Genomic DNA, 15,983 nt, shown 5'->3' on the forward strand with positions numbered 1-15,983 from the left:
AGAGTAAGCGACCATGTTTCGCAACCATACAGAACAACAGGCATGATTATCGTTTTATATATTTTAAGCTTCAAATTCCTCGACAGAATTCGCGACGACAAGAGATTTTGAACCGAATAGTAACACGAATTCCCTGCTTTTAGTCGACATTTAATTTCTTCGTGAATATGATTTTCGTGTGTTAATATTGATCCTAAATATTTGAAAATATCCACTTTATCAAAAGTATTATTTAATATTTTAACGCCTCCACAATTTGCCGTATTACGGTCCCGACGCACTTCCATGTATTTAGTTTTCTCTGCATTTACTTCTAAACCCATGTCCCTGCAAGCGTTTAATAAGATCTCTGCATTCATTTCTACTGTTCTCCTATCATCCCCTATTAAATTTACATCATCAGCATATGCCATAACCTGGTGAATGCCGTTCAGCTCTAGGCCCTGATTGCTATCTTTGATTTTCCTTATGGCGTATTCCAGCACAAAGTTAAATAATAATGGCGACAACGCATCTCCTTGTTTCAGCCCATTTTCGACGTGGAAGCTCGCGGACAAAAATTTTCCTACCCGGACTTTACTTTGGGATTCACTTAAACATATCTTAATTAATCTAATTAGCTTTCTCGGTATTCCAAGCTCTGTAAGAACGTTGTATAATGTTTCTCTCCTAACCGAGTCGTAAGCCTTTCTAAAATCAATAAATAGTTGATGTACCGGGGTATTGTATTCCCACTTCTTTTCGAGTATTTGGCGAATGGTAAATATTTGGTCGATAGTTGATCGATTTCGTCTAAATCCGCAGTGATAATCTCCAATAATTTCATCTGCGTATGGGGTCAATCTTGCTAACAGAATATTTGAAAGGATTTTATAGGATGTTGACAGAAGAGAAATGCCTCGATAATTATTACAGTCAGTTTTGTCGCCTTTCTTGTGAATTGGAACAATGATTGATTCTTTCCACTCTTGTGGCAATTCTTCCTTGTTCCAGATAAGGAGAATGAGTTTGTGTATCTTGTTCCACAATTTTTCGCCTCCAGCTAAAATTAACTCAGCCGGAATTTCATCTACACCCGGAGATTTGTGTTTCTTTAATTTCTTTATAGCGGCTTCCACTTCTATTCGATTGGGTTCTGGAATATACGGTTCTGCGGTGTGTATCTCCTTTTCTCCACGCACATTAGTTTTTGGCTGCGTGTTCAGCAAATCGTCAAAGAAATCTTTCCATCTATTTAAGAGGCTATCCGTATCAGTGAGAACTGTTCCGTCAGATTTCTTTAATATATAAGCACGAGGTTGATAGCCTTTCTTAAATTCGCTGATCCCCTTATACATGTCCCGAATATTTTTATTTTTACTATTATCTTCAAGTTCCTTAATTTTAGCTTTCAAAAAATCCCGTTTCTTTGTTCTAAAAGTTTTGGAAGTTTCCCGCCTGATATCTGCGAAATTTTGTGTAGTTATTTCATTCGGATTTTGTAGCCACCGTAATTTTGCCTGTTTTCTCTTCTCTGCTAGTTTAATGCATTCTTGGTCGAACCATGGTTTGTTCCTACGTATTTCCGCGTGTCCCAGTTTTTCTATTGCTGAACTTTTAATGCTATCTCTAATTTCAATCCAAGTATCCTCAACACTAGTGCACTCCGAGTCTTCTAAAACCGAGAATCTATTCGAAACTTCAATCTGGTATTCCTCTCTTACCTGGCTCTCTTCTAATTTCTTTAAATTAAATCTCTCCGTTTTCGGACATTGAGTATTACTTTTATTCAACGATAATCTCTCCCGTATTATCGCTGCTACCAGGTAGTGATCAGTGTCACAATCAGCCCCTCTAAACGACCAGACGTCAATTATGCTAGATTGTCTTCTTCTATCTACTAAAACGTGATCAATTTGATTATGTGTTTTTCCGTCTGGTGATGTCCAAGTGTATTTATGAACGTCGCGATGTGGGAATTTTGTACTCTTCACGATTAGGTTTTTGGATGTTGCAAAGTTCACGAGTCTAACACCGTTGTCATTACTTTCCTTATGCAAACTTTCGTTCCCTATAATCGTTCCCTATAATCGGTTTGAAAATATCCTCTCGTCCTACTTTCGCATTGAAATCCCCTAATAGAATCTTCATATGGCGCGACACACCTATTGGATATTTTATTAATAACAATATGCATTATAGTAGTGTAAGACTAATTAAGTTTCTACGAAGTAATACCTGTGTGTAGTACTGAGCATTGTTCCTGCCGCTGAAGGCATTGACTGACAGAGTATATCTCAAAATTGATATTATTTAATTATTAAACTTTTTATAATTTTTACATTCTAAAATTTCGCGACACACTCAATGGTGCTGCGTGACACAACGGTTGAGAAGCACTTCTCTAGCGCATCCCTCATGATACAGTTCTTCCTTTAGTGAATGTCCTTTAGTCATGTTTCTCTTCCTATAAGTAGCAGTAACGTGTACACTACATGAATGAATTGATTCGCATAGAGTTATCTTTCCTTAATGAATATTGAAACCGAAAGTGGATATAGACTTCTACCACTTCAGGTTTTTGAAGTGTGGAGGTGGGACCTTTAACACTTTAACCGAAACATTCATTTCACAAACGTTATGAGAAGCGTAAGGTCTCAGAGACATATAAGTCAATTTTGTATTATATTTACTTTGAAATGTATTTAAGGTTGTTTTTTTTTTATAAACATATGTAAAAGTGTAAAATAAAAGATCCAAATAAACTAAAACTTTTACGAGCAGCCAGGGGTGCCACCATTGTTTTACAATTTACCACTGAATCTGAAAGACACGTGTTTCCGTTAAAGTGTTAACACGATTGTAGGAAACAGCTTCTCGCTATCTCGTATTGCTATTTTTGCTCTATAGTGATCAACGTTAAAAACGGAACTGCTTGATTTCTACCACTCCAGATGGATGGATTCCTTCAACCAACGAATTTGATCCCTAATTTTTGATCCTCTAGATCCTCCGTCAAAACTGATGATAATCTACCAAGTAGTTTTCATAAACAAAACTACTTAAAAATGCGTCTCTGACGCTTATCTTCCATTACATTAACGTAAAATATTGTATAGAAATAGCGTTTACGACTACTATCTGCAGGAACAAACGCTTCATCTATATCTTTAAATATGTTTGCTATCAATCCGTATTTACAGTATATTTGAGACATTTGGCCGAACAATAGAACACCCGCCAGCTAGTAAATTGTGCAAGGGAGGCCATTTAAGACTTCTGTACATGCTGTGCCCATCTGGGGTGGATTGTACATATGTCTTGTTGTTCGACTCAACTACGCACAAACAGAAAGGTTCCAGAAATTACCGAAGACCTATAAAAGGTACTTAAATATTGATGTTCTACTGCAAACATCAGATTTCATCAAGTTGGCGTTTGTCCCGTTCTTCGACCGCTCGCTAGAGATGGCCACAAAATTCCGGTTCCGGCAGGTTCTTGTTCCAGACCTGGATCTGAAAACCCGGTTCCAAAAACGGATCTTAGAAACCGGTTCCAGACTTGGAACTGAAAACTCGGTTCCAGAACCGGATCTTAGAAACCGGTTCCAGACCTGGAACTGAAAACTCGGTTCCAGAACCGGATCTTAGGATCAGCTTCCAGACCTGGATCCGAAAGCTCCCAAAGATCCCTAAAGAAGGCACAAAGTTTACCTTCAAAATACTACAAAGAGGACCACGTGCTTGTGCCCTCCCCGCCCAGACCCGCTTGTTGCCCCCAGAAAAATTTTTTGGTCCACCAATAGGTGTTTAGCCAAATGAGTTTGCCAGTTTGCTTGTTTAGCCAATGAGTTTGCCAGTTTGCTTGTTTAGCCAATGAGTTTGCCAGTTACCGTTTGTTTAGCCAAATGAGACAAGCGGCAGCCGCCTTCCTGTCGCTTCCACCATTTAATCTAGCTGACTGTTCACAGCCTACCAGCAGCTCGGATTTAGCTTAGGGATGGCCACAAAGTTCCTGTTCCGGCGGAACCGGTTCCGCCCTTGAAGATATGATTTTCATAACCGGTTCCGGAGCCGGTTCCAGACCTTGGAACCGGTTTCAGACCTGGATCCGAAAAATCGATTCCGGAACCGGATCATTTCAGAGCCGAAAACCGGTTCCACTAGGAACCGGTTCTGGCCATCCCTACCGCGCGCCTGATTTTGTTTTATCTCTAAAATAAAACGTTTATTCCTCATTCATTGCACTAAACGATTTTTTCCATGTCTTCATTCACTCGTTTCGTCCCATGATCACTATTGTTAACTTGGTGCTTTAATATATAATCCGACTTCTCTTTAAAATATAAAAAATACGTAAACGGAAAGAAAAGAAAGTATACTTTATCAGTAAATAGTTTCTAAACTATATCTACAAGTTTTAATAAACTGATAATATATTTACTTTGTGAACTGTTGCTTTCCTTAAAACACAAAAACGATACATTCTGAAAGATTCAGATTGTCAGTTGTGATTTTGTGAACCGTTTCGGTATGAAAGATCAGTAAGTTCTAACCATATCTTGTCCATCTTAATTTAAAATACGAACCATTTTATTATGAAAGGGAAATGTCTGAGTCTGTGAGTAACGTTAATTCCTAAAGTTTAACAGTCACCGTTCTGCTACGTTCGCTCCCTGTCTTTGTTTAAAAATGGAATGATGATGCTGAACATGAAGTTTTGCTGTTTATTAAATCTGAATAAAAGGTTGTAACTGTTTACATAGAATCGAGCACGCACACTGAGAAAAAAAATTGTAGGTGGCGTACTTAAAAAGATAGGTTACATGCGTAATTCCTGTAGTTTTTGGACTTAACGTACAGCAGACGTATAACTGAAAACGCATGTTTTATAATACTTTCTGTATAAGTGTTCCATCTATACGTATTTTCTGTATGAAACAATGTAGGCGGTCAGGATCTCACATACAAATAGATGTATATAACATATAGCTGACGAAGATAACATAAGTATATGCATGTGATATACTGAAAACTGTTAGATGTCAGACATCCTGCAACGGCATGATGTAACATCTAAGGGCAGTGCCTATGTAGCATACGGATAACGTATGCTCCGTACTGATTTCTATAGTGAGCAAGAGGATACCGTATATTTGTACAATATACCGCTGTCCGGAGAACGGATTTTTCTCTGTGCATAGACACAACATACGCAACATAAACACAGTATGTATATACATCATACAATTGTTTCTATTTACCTCTAGGGTAGTGCAATAATTACAAAGCTTTACCGCCAACCCACATTACCGTTTTATGCTTAAGCATACTAGTATTAAAAAGCATTGCTCATAATAATAAGAATAAAAGATTTTTTATTTTTATTCCAAGTCCACTGTATAGACTCAACAGATCAAAGCGAAAATGTATATATGTCATAATTATGTGTCAACGCATACAGTTACAAAAAGATTTTGAATTCGATTTCCATCAAGACTGTACCGAAAGAAATGGGGGATCAGGCCCATCCAGAAATCCTCAAACTTGCAACAGAAAATGAGATAAAATAGAAATTTAAAGCCCCTCTAATAAGGTGTCTTTTGTTTGTGTATGTTTTTAGATTATTTTTCTCTCCATACGTTTTTTTTTTTTTTTTTTTTTTTGACACAGGTATGGTTTTCTGAATCAGTTAGTGTTACTTCAACATGGCAGTGTCACTCAGTATTATCTTAATATGCCTCATTTCATGTAACCTTGCTTGTTGAATATTCCCCTGAACAGACATAAACATATCGGACTAATGTATAAGTTGTGTTCAGTACTATACTCTAGAAATACACGTTTACTATATTCTAAAAATACAGGAACTTCGTCGTGGTTATATGGTAGGTGTACATACCTTCGGCACAAGAGACCCACGTTTGATTCCCAGGGGGAGCTGAAGTGTTTTAAATTCCGCGTTAAGCTGTACTCAACGAGCATGTGATGTATTCTCAGTGCTGAACGAAATGCTAAACTCCAAATAAACTAACAAATCATCTAAAACTATAGATTATCTTTCAAATAGTCACTAATTCCGTAATAGGTATTAGTACTTTAATTGTTTTAAAACAACTAGTAGTGGTAAGGCTATTCCTTGTATATTAAATAGATTGTCAAGTATCGTAGACGTTAGTTTCTTAAAAGTAGTGAGTTTTCGTAACATGTAGGCCCTAGTTTTGGGTTTCTTTTCTCAGCTTGGACTGAAACTATTGCTGAACCCCATCGAATGGAACGTTTCTGAGTCGACTGAATTCTATCAAGCTATACAATTTGTCTCTCGATATACGCGAAAAGAATGACAGAATCGTACTCTGAATAGCGTCTCGTGTAGTTGATTTTTTTCTCCAGTCTATTCCATGAACAAAATTGGAACTGAAATCGAATCGATCATGTATTCTGGAGAAGTTCTAAAGAGAGCTTCTAAACTTTCCCTTGAGAAAATTTTTCTTTCTGAAATTTAAGAAGTGAACAAAAAATCTAATTTTAAATCAAGTTATCTTGAGTAACTATGGATACTTAAATTGAACATTTTGATACTAGCTTCTAACGTAAGCTTTTATCTCCAATGGAAAGCGACCAAGTTAACTGTTCTATTGTCAACTTCAGGGATCAAAGTATATCAATTGACGTTTCAGATCAATGCCTTTTTCCTGTAACGTCTGTCGTACAAAAGAGGAAATAAAATACTTCTGAGTGAGTATACAGCAGCGATATCCCATCAAAAGGAAAACGGTCGAGAGTCAAGAAATAATCTTAAAAAGTTATGGAGCCTTCTACTCTCGCATTCACCTTATCTGTGACGGCTTGATTTAGCTTATTCAGGATGAAGGCTGTTAAGTTCAGTCGTGCAGTCAAAATACCTCTGTTGATGTCTTTGTCGCTGGGCCTTCCGTGCTGCATAAAGAAGCTGTCGGGTGACTGGTGCATACAAAATACATAGTAACTGCTCCATGTCGCCCTCTCGTGGTCGACATACTGTATTCTTTCTTTCTTAAAGATTAAACTCGACAGACAGACACAAACTGTACTTTTAACATTGTTCGATGCCAGACAAGATATTCACAAATCGACTTAAAAGATGTTTTCTTTTCTTTCTTATTTGGTTTCTCTGAAATGAATGGTGTTATAAATAGAAGGAAACCTAATAAAAACTAACAAAATGTGAATTTCATTGTCACCTTCAGAGGAGAGTTTCCTTTCATCCAATGTAAAAACGCTTTCAAGTTATTCAAACTGTGATGGTACCATTATTTTCTTCTTTTATTTCATTTTATTTGCAGCATATACAGTATTAGGTCAATAGCAGATAAGATTGTCTAATCTGGTAGCCTAACGCTTACTCCTATTTTACATAATTATAGGATATAATAATATTCACTGGAATATTTGTTGTATACGAAGTGTTTCAGATAAAACGTTTATATATTGAGAGAGGCAAAATATAAAATTTTATATTTTAAACCATACTTCGTAGGGCAATGGGAACAAGGATCTTAATGTTATCATGGAATGTCGAATCGAAATATGAGTTTCAAATTTTCATCTTTCATAGTATTTTGAGAAAAATCGTCATATTTAAGGAAAATCTTAATATGTTTTCATATTATACGTTTCATGTAGCTACACTGAATATTTAACTTCGATTAACCCAATGATCCTGCAGCATCTTCAAGTAGCGATGTGATGGTAAAAATCTTAGTAAATATACTCTCGATTGTGTACAAAAATATAGTGTATACCATCACCCGTCCCCTCCCCCTCAAAAAAAAATCACTACAGTACATAATATGTTTGTGCCACTTTACCTTTCTTCAATCATTACTTGTCCGTACTGTGATCTGGGTGGCTATAACTGTATGCATGTAAATTTATAAATAATAAATTGATGTCGGAAGTATTGCCTTTCGTGGACTGCAATATAATTCCTGAATACAGTGGCTCCAGACTAAATATATGTGCAGACTATAATTTCTAAGAATGGAACATGCATAGCCGATGCATGCCATTGGGTGGTATAGAATTTCCAGATATAAAATTGCATATATGTATTTAAATTTTCGGGAATTCCTTTGATGAATCCATACGTATAATCAGTGGTTTTGTTAAGAATTTAGTTTCACGAAAACAACATTGATAGCAAACCAAACAAAGAGAGTATGTATTCAATTTTTAGCGAATGCCTACATACAGTGTAGATTTAAAGTTCATATACACTAGACCATAAAAATGTTACACTCCCGTATACCCTCGATTATATTTCTGCCATACTATTAGTCTCATTTCTCATACAGCAAAAATTATGCTCCGAATACTGAACAGAAGGTTGTATGGAAGAACAAATGAAAAGTGAAGGAGGAACAGTTCGGGTTCAGGAGAGGTAAGAGCACAAGAAATGCAATTGGATTATTAAGGGGATCGGTGAAAGGTTTGTTTATGTAAGTTAATAATCAAGTGTAACTTTGGGTGTATCGTTAACACACCATTCGGGTCAGAGGAAATCAGCACCATATTACCATCGGTCTAGGTAATTCCAGTTTCAGATGCAGTTCTTATCCTCCTAACAGGAACGAAAAGCTTTTATTCTGGCGTGAAACTCTTTCGCGAAACCATATTCAATTAATACTGTTTCGTCTCTCTGTATAAAAGAAATTCTAAAAGGGTAATTGAATGAGTAACTGACTGACTGATCAAGGTCCAGACCAAATCACGTAAACTAGAAACTTGGAATTTGTACAGAGCATAGGATTTGTGATGTAAGATACCACTAAGGAATGATTTGTGAAAATTCGACGGGGAAGTAGGGGAAAGGGGGTGGGAATTATTATATTAAAATGTCCATATCTCCGAATTCTTTAAGTTTAGACATGAAATGTAGAATACCAACTTCTCATTTAAAGTAATTAGACATGTGATTTCAATATTTTATGATACTTGACCTAGAATGGAAGAAAACGGTGTTAGTAGAGAAAAATGTGGGACTACAATTGTTATAGTAAGATGTTCTATCTCGGAATCCCTTAATATTAGACATGAAATTTACTAAATGTATTGAAAATAATTAAATATGTGTTTCTTGTTCTTTTAATATTGGTCCTACAAGAGAAGAAAAATGAAAATGAAATGAAATCTTTCATTTTAACGTTCACGATTACGCCCGTTAAGCTAAGGGAGACAGATGATTTAAGCAAGTGGATAATGGAAGAATTGGTGGAATGATAATGTGAGAGAAAACGGGAGTACCTGGGAAAATCCACGGACACAATGTTGTCAAACACAAACTTACTTGCCCAGGGATCGATGAGCCACAGTGCCCCTGTTAGAAGAGAAGAAAAGAACTTAGAAGAAAAAGGAGTGGTATTTGAATTGTCATAATAAGATGTGTGTACACTAAGAAAAAATTGTAGGTGGCCGTACTTAAAAAGGTAGGTTACATGCGTAATTCCTGTAGTTTTTGGACTTAACGTACAGCAGACGTATAACTGAAAACGCATGTTTTATAATACTTTCTGTATAAGTGTTCCATTTATACGTACTTTCCGTATGAAACAATGTAGGCCGTCAGGATCTCACATACAAATGGACGTACATAACATATAGCTGACGAACGTAACATAAGTATATGCATGTGATATACGGAAAACTGTTAGATGTCAGACATCCTGCAACAGTATGATGTAACATCTAAGGGCAGTGGCTATGTAGCATACGGATAATGTATGCTCCGTACTGATTTCTATAGTAAGCAAGAGGATACCGTATATTTGTACAATATACCGCTGTCCGGAGAACGGATTTTTCTCTGTGTATATATTTATATCGGAATCTCTTAAGATTAGACACATGAAACTTGAAGATCTTTTATCAGGGTATTGAAATGGTAATTCACCGGCTTAATTGCGAAAAAAACGCAACGGTCCTCTGCGATACTCCGAAATGAAGGGAGAACCGATACTAATAAATATAATAATAATAATAATAATAATAATAATAATAATAATAATAATTATTATTATTATTATTATTATTATTATTATTATTATTATTATTATTATTATTATTATTATTATTATTATTATTATTATTATTATTATTATTATTATCAGATTCCTTTTTCTATTAACCAGTAAATAATAATATAAACTCTTAAAACATTTATCCTCAAAAATGCTTGCATTTAGTTTAGACTAAGTAGAGTGACTATGATTTTTTAAACTATAAATCGTGAAGTCCATGGACCAAATATAAATGAGAGAATATATATTATATTGTAGTTCAACGTAACACCTCAATATCATACCTATTAAAAATGGTTATAGCAATAATAGTCTACAATCTCTAATCATAAAATGAATATTTATCTTGTATATTTATTGAATTTCCTTTCTTTTATATGTAGCTTTGTCATATCATATTCAATACAGTTTGATATTATCATATCGCCTGCAGTATATATCATTTCCCAATGACACAGAAGTAATACTTGCATGCATTGGTGCATTATCTTTCGAGTAGCACACACAATTTAACCCACATTCACTCTGTAATTCTTTGCCGTAAATCAGATTTTCCAAAGTAGTGTGTGCTCGTTCAGTGAGCTGCAATCAATACACTTTGTCTAGGCGCCAGGTCCTGTTGAATTAGCACACCAAGAGATTAAAACAAAAATTAACTTCGTCAACGTCCGTTGCAGAGCACACACAAAACGCGCTTTCAACCGAATCCCTAACGGGTTGACTCTAACACACATTGATAATGTGTACTGAGAGTACGACATCCATGTATGAAATTTGTAAAGACATACAGCACCACAATGATGAGTATTTGACAATTTAGTGTGAAGTGAACATTGTACATTTCTTATGAATAACAACAATATTACTCTATATGAACTAATACTAACACAAGCACAATGTTTTGGAATAACATATTTATTGGATACTGATAATAATGATTGGCATTTGTCGTGCTGTAGCTTTGCAATTATACATGACTTAACATAAAAATAAAATCTGAGCAAACCACATTTATGTCACCATTCTTGTGTGGATGAAAGAAATGTGTATCGCCTTAAGGAAGACAAACAACAGATGCAATCTAGCTGGTACCAGTATATTTTCTTACATATAAAGTATACAGGGCAAGTCAAAAAGGTGAACTCCATTTCAGAAATTTGTTCCATGAAATCTAAGAAACATATGTTATTGTGAGACATGTACTAAGAAAAGTAAAATGTCAAAGTTTTCTTCAAACATATCACAAGTGTTCTGTGTGAGCACCTCGCGTAACATGGCACATATCAAGCCGAAAGTCTATCTCCTGTCAAACCCTTTGTAGGATCTTGCGGTTAATATCAGCAAATAGCTGCTATGATGCTGGTACGCAGGTCATCTAATTGGCTTATTATTGGAAGTGGTACGAATGGACTTCCTCGTAAATTGGCCTCTCCGATATTTGGTACGAAAACCCCTTTGCGCACTAATCACAGGCTTGTTTACATGACAACAAGCACACAACAAGATCTCCAGTCAACGCTATTTTCCTTAACTGCTCACTGCTGACTCTTAGCGGTAGAAAGTGGAAACAATGCGTGAAAACGAAAGCTAACCTTTCGAAGCGCTTATCGCACCATAACTATGTTTATTAGATTTCACAGAATAAATTTCTGAAGTTGGGTTCATCATTTTGACTTGCCCTGTACAAATAAATAAATAAATAAATAAATAAATAAATAACAATTTTTCCAGCAAAGTAAAAGTTGTGAGTTATTACAATGTTCGACATATGCTTTACAACAAAATTGCATTTTGCCATTTAAAACCAACTATCTACGGGAGTATGTAAACAGTATTGTCATTTCAAATTTTGCAAGGTGAGGGAGAGAAAAATTGTCCACCGAAATTGGATTTCATGTTTTTATTAATATATAATTTATTAAAAAGTAGATGTTTCTGCAATTGTGGTTGCGCAATTGTTACTGTCCTTCCCAAATGACACTTCTGCAAAATGCTGCGTTATGCATGGCAAAAAAAAAAACTTTCCTGGCTACGATATTGGGGAACGTGTGGATAAGTTCAAAAGTGCCATCAACTTGGTTTGGTTTCAGTACTGATGTTACGAAATGCTCAATTACGGCATGTGATCAATTTGCTTTTCTTAACCCTGCGTTTTGTAGTTATTCATATTGTCTTCAGCATTTTATTGACTGCCCTCACTTGCACATTATTATTTAAAAAAAAAAAATCTTTTAAGTTTTGTCCCATGGTTATATCGTCTAGGCTAAGAGAAATTCCAAAAACTAGTAAGGTATCTGTTCTATATTGCGTTTACCATCTGCAATGACCGAAATATTGACGTCTAGTGAACGCTTCCAGAGTCTTGCAGAGAAACGACATCCACCATCATATTCAGCGAAATGATCCTATAAATAAAATTTCAATGAGATTTATGTTTGTTCGAACGCAAATGTTTTCCTATTTTTAAAAAATTGTTCACGCTTTGGCATTGCCGAATTTATGCAACCACCTACTCTTCAATGTTCGTCTGGTTGCATACGTCATGCATTACCTTTTGCCTTCGTTATTTTTCTTTCAATTAAGTTGTAATTTATGAACTCGTTGTGTGGAGTTAAAGAGATGTTTCCATTGTTTTATCATCCAAATACAGTTTTGAAGTTTCATTCTCATTCGCAAGGGGTCTTAGAAATACAAGCGTGAGGCCCCACGATTACAAGAAAGTAATCATAATAATTCAAAGAAAACCTGTTTGCGGTATTCAACCTGGCTTCTTAGAGGATACGTAAAAGTACAGTATATAAATAATACATTATGCTGTAGTATAATATTAATTCCATGCTGACAGTGACATAGTTCTACTAACATTTATAGCATGATTCTCCTGTTTATAGTAACAAAAACTGGGTTATTTGATTAATAAGCAACAAATTCTATAATTTATTATGATACGGTTAGCTATAATTTTAATTAAGGTGAGGGGACGTTCCTCAATGGAAAAGTACCTTTATGGATACGTGAAAAGATGTTTGAATACCTACTGGCGCAAAAGATTCGAACATTTTTTTTCAATACTTACCCAAATTCATTAAAATTAGTTACGTACTATTTTTTCACCCCATTATTCTAATATTCGTTATGACTCGTCCATTCAAATTACATTTCTTTATTTAAATATATTGGGGACTCCGTGACTCAGTGGTAGAGAGCTCAGCTCTGGTGCGTGGGAATCCTGGTTCGATTTTCGACCAATTAAGTTTGTGGTAGACAACAACCTTTGTGCCCGTGAGTTTTCTCGGGATAGTTCCGTTTTCAGCCACATTCTCATTCCACCAATTATTCTATTAGCATTTATGTGTCCTAATCATCCATTTCCCTCAGCCTAACGGGCATAATCGTGAAATGTTAAACTGAAAGATTTTATTTCGTTTAATTTCATTTCAAATATATTATTCTAATAATATTCTATTCTAATGCTCAAATAATGAATATTTGAAGAGTATACCTAGATACATATTATCCAAATATTCGAAGATGGAACATTTCGAATTTATACTATACTTTTTAAAATAATTGTACACCACAATTTACAACTAAAAATGGCTGACGTGTTTCAACTTATAGAGTGGAAAGTTTTTTTTCCTTATTTTTATACAGGGGTGTCATTTCAGACTTCACTTGAAGGGGTGGGAGCAAGAGCATCACCGACATAAGACTTTCACGTTTTGTACTAGTATATTAATAGACAAACGATTAAAATATACGTATTCCTCAAACTCTTGAGAGGGCGATTACCCCCTCCTGCTTCCTAGATGATGCCCCTGTTTTTATAATGTTTTTATATATTAGGTAACTTATCTGTTTGTTTGTTTGTTGGAGCCAAATGTGTCTGTTTGTATGAAGGTTGTACCTAAAGGTAGATTTCAGTCATTTTACGCTAACGTAGTTAGGTGTGGCCAATAAACCAGTTAGACAGGAAGTAAGATGACCAGTTCCTTTCCCGTGTAGCTCAAAATGGGATCTACGACAAACTGCTAATTACTAGTTTGCAATACAGAGAAATAGCTTGAAAATTAGGATTAGGCATGCCATTTGTAAGCACTGTGTAATTATGAATTCATTATATAGATTATTTTTGCTTGTGCACGTCAGTTATTGTTCCTCCGATAGAAAGAACTCTGCCTTCTTACAGAGTCAAGCAGCTAAAATCTTCAGAGAGAGTCACAGTCAAATCTTACAGCTTAAATTTTACGCACTTCCATCCGAACCGTAGCTCTGAAGTTCTGTACAGATCATCACAATACAATATTTCTTTTACATAATTTTTACTCCAACTTAACTATCGTTTTATAGCGAGAATAATTAAGTTATTATGAATGTATGTAGAATACGTAGGTAACTTTATGTTTCCTTCAATAGATGGCGGAGTGGTTCAGCGATAGTTCAAGAGCTTTGTGTAGAGCCCTTTGAGGAAAACTTAGGAAATATTGTCTTCCACAAGAGAATCATTTCGGTGGCTCAATAATAGAATACCTGCCTCTGGTGCGTGGGGTCCCTGGTTCCATCCCCGGCCAAGTAAGTTTGTGGTGCGACATCTTTGTCCATGGGTTTTCTCGGAGTACTCCCACTTTCTTATTCCACCAATTTTTCCATCATCATTCACTTGTTTTAATGTTTGCCTCCCTTAAGCTCAAAGATTTCATTTCATTTCTTTCAAGAGTGTTATTTCACCTGTTCGAAGTCAACGTTTGTGCGTATAAATATCTAAGCGCACACATTTAAATCATGTAGTATTATTACGTTACGGAAATTAGGAGTAATGAATTGATTTTACAAGATATTAATGAATAAAGACTACAAAAGTGAAGAATAATTGTAAAAACATAAACCGTAAATCCAAACCGTAAAAACATAAATCATAAAATCATAAACAAATGTTTTAAAACAGGGAAATTTTCGTGAACTAAAATGAAGAAATTCAACAAAAGAAAAAGAGCATTGAGGGGTTTTTAATGTTTAAGTGACTACATAATATTCATAAAACCTTTAGTCCTCAAACTTCAAAAACAGCGTCCAATGATTTTACTCGTAGTCCAACTTATTCATTATACTCCAGCAAAAAATTATTTCCTTCTTAGTGCATGTTATAACAGCTCTATTTTTAAAAATGTTTTCACGGTTATTTCGACCTTCCTTTCTGTTTATCTTTACCCTATTACAATGCTTGCAAAAATATAGCTGAGGGCATTAAAATTTTACTTCAACTTATTATGCCTCTTTGTGAAATTATATAAGATATTTTCATGTTTAGACAAACAAACATGCAAAGATAAACATCTCTGAGTTCCATATCAAGTCAGTGATATTCTTGGTTATTTTCAAAACTTACTCATTTGATGCAATGCAAACTAGAAACATGTAATATAACTTTTCCTGTGTTATCAGTTGAATGTATTTAACATCATTACATATATACAATAGAGATTTCGTGATGAAATAAGGCTACGGTGGGCTCCAGATTTACGGATGAGAATTCAGCCATTTCAGAGAATGTAATGTTGCAATTTCTCCTGGCAATGTTTTGAAATTTGAAATGCAAATTAGGCAAAAGACATGGAGAAATTACAAGCAATTTGCCACTCTATAGCACATTTCTTACTCTGCATAGTACTTTTTTTTTTAACTTTAGAAAGGACGTAAGGATTCAAATAATTAAGATTGTTATCATTAAAAGCAATGCATATCCGTCTATTTCGCTGAGGATATAAAAGAATTATCTTAGTGTGTTATAGTAAATAGTTTGTTCTATTTTCATTGCGTATCTTTATGACAGTAACGAGCAAAGACTATTTAACATATTCTCTTTAAAAAATAATATTCTTGTGTTATATCCAATATTGTATAAGGTGTAAAAGAAATGAAATAAAAATGTTTAATTTAAAGTTGTAAG

This window comes from Thermobia domestica, chromosome 9, assembly GCF_964235325.1.
Source record: "Thermobia domestica chromosome 9, izTheDome1.hap1.1, whole genome shotgun sequence".
Lineage (NCBI taxonomy): Eukaryota > Metazoa > Arthropoda > Insecta > Zygentoma > Lepismatidae > Thermobia > Thermobia domestica.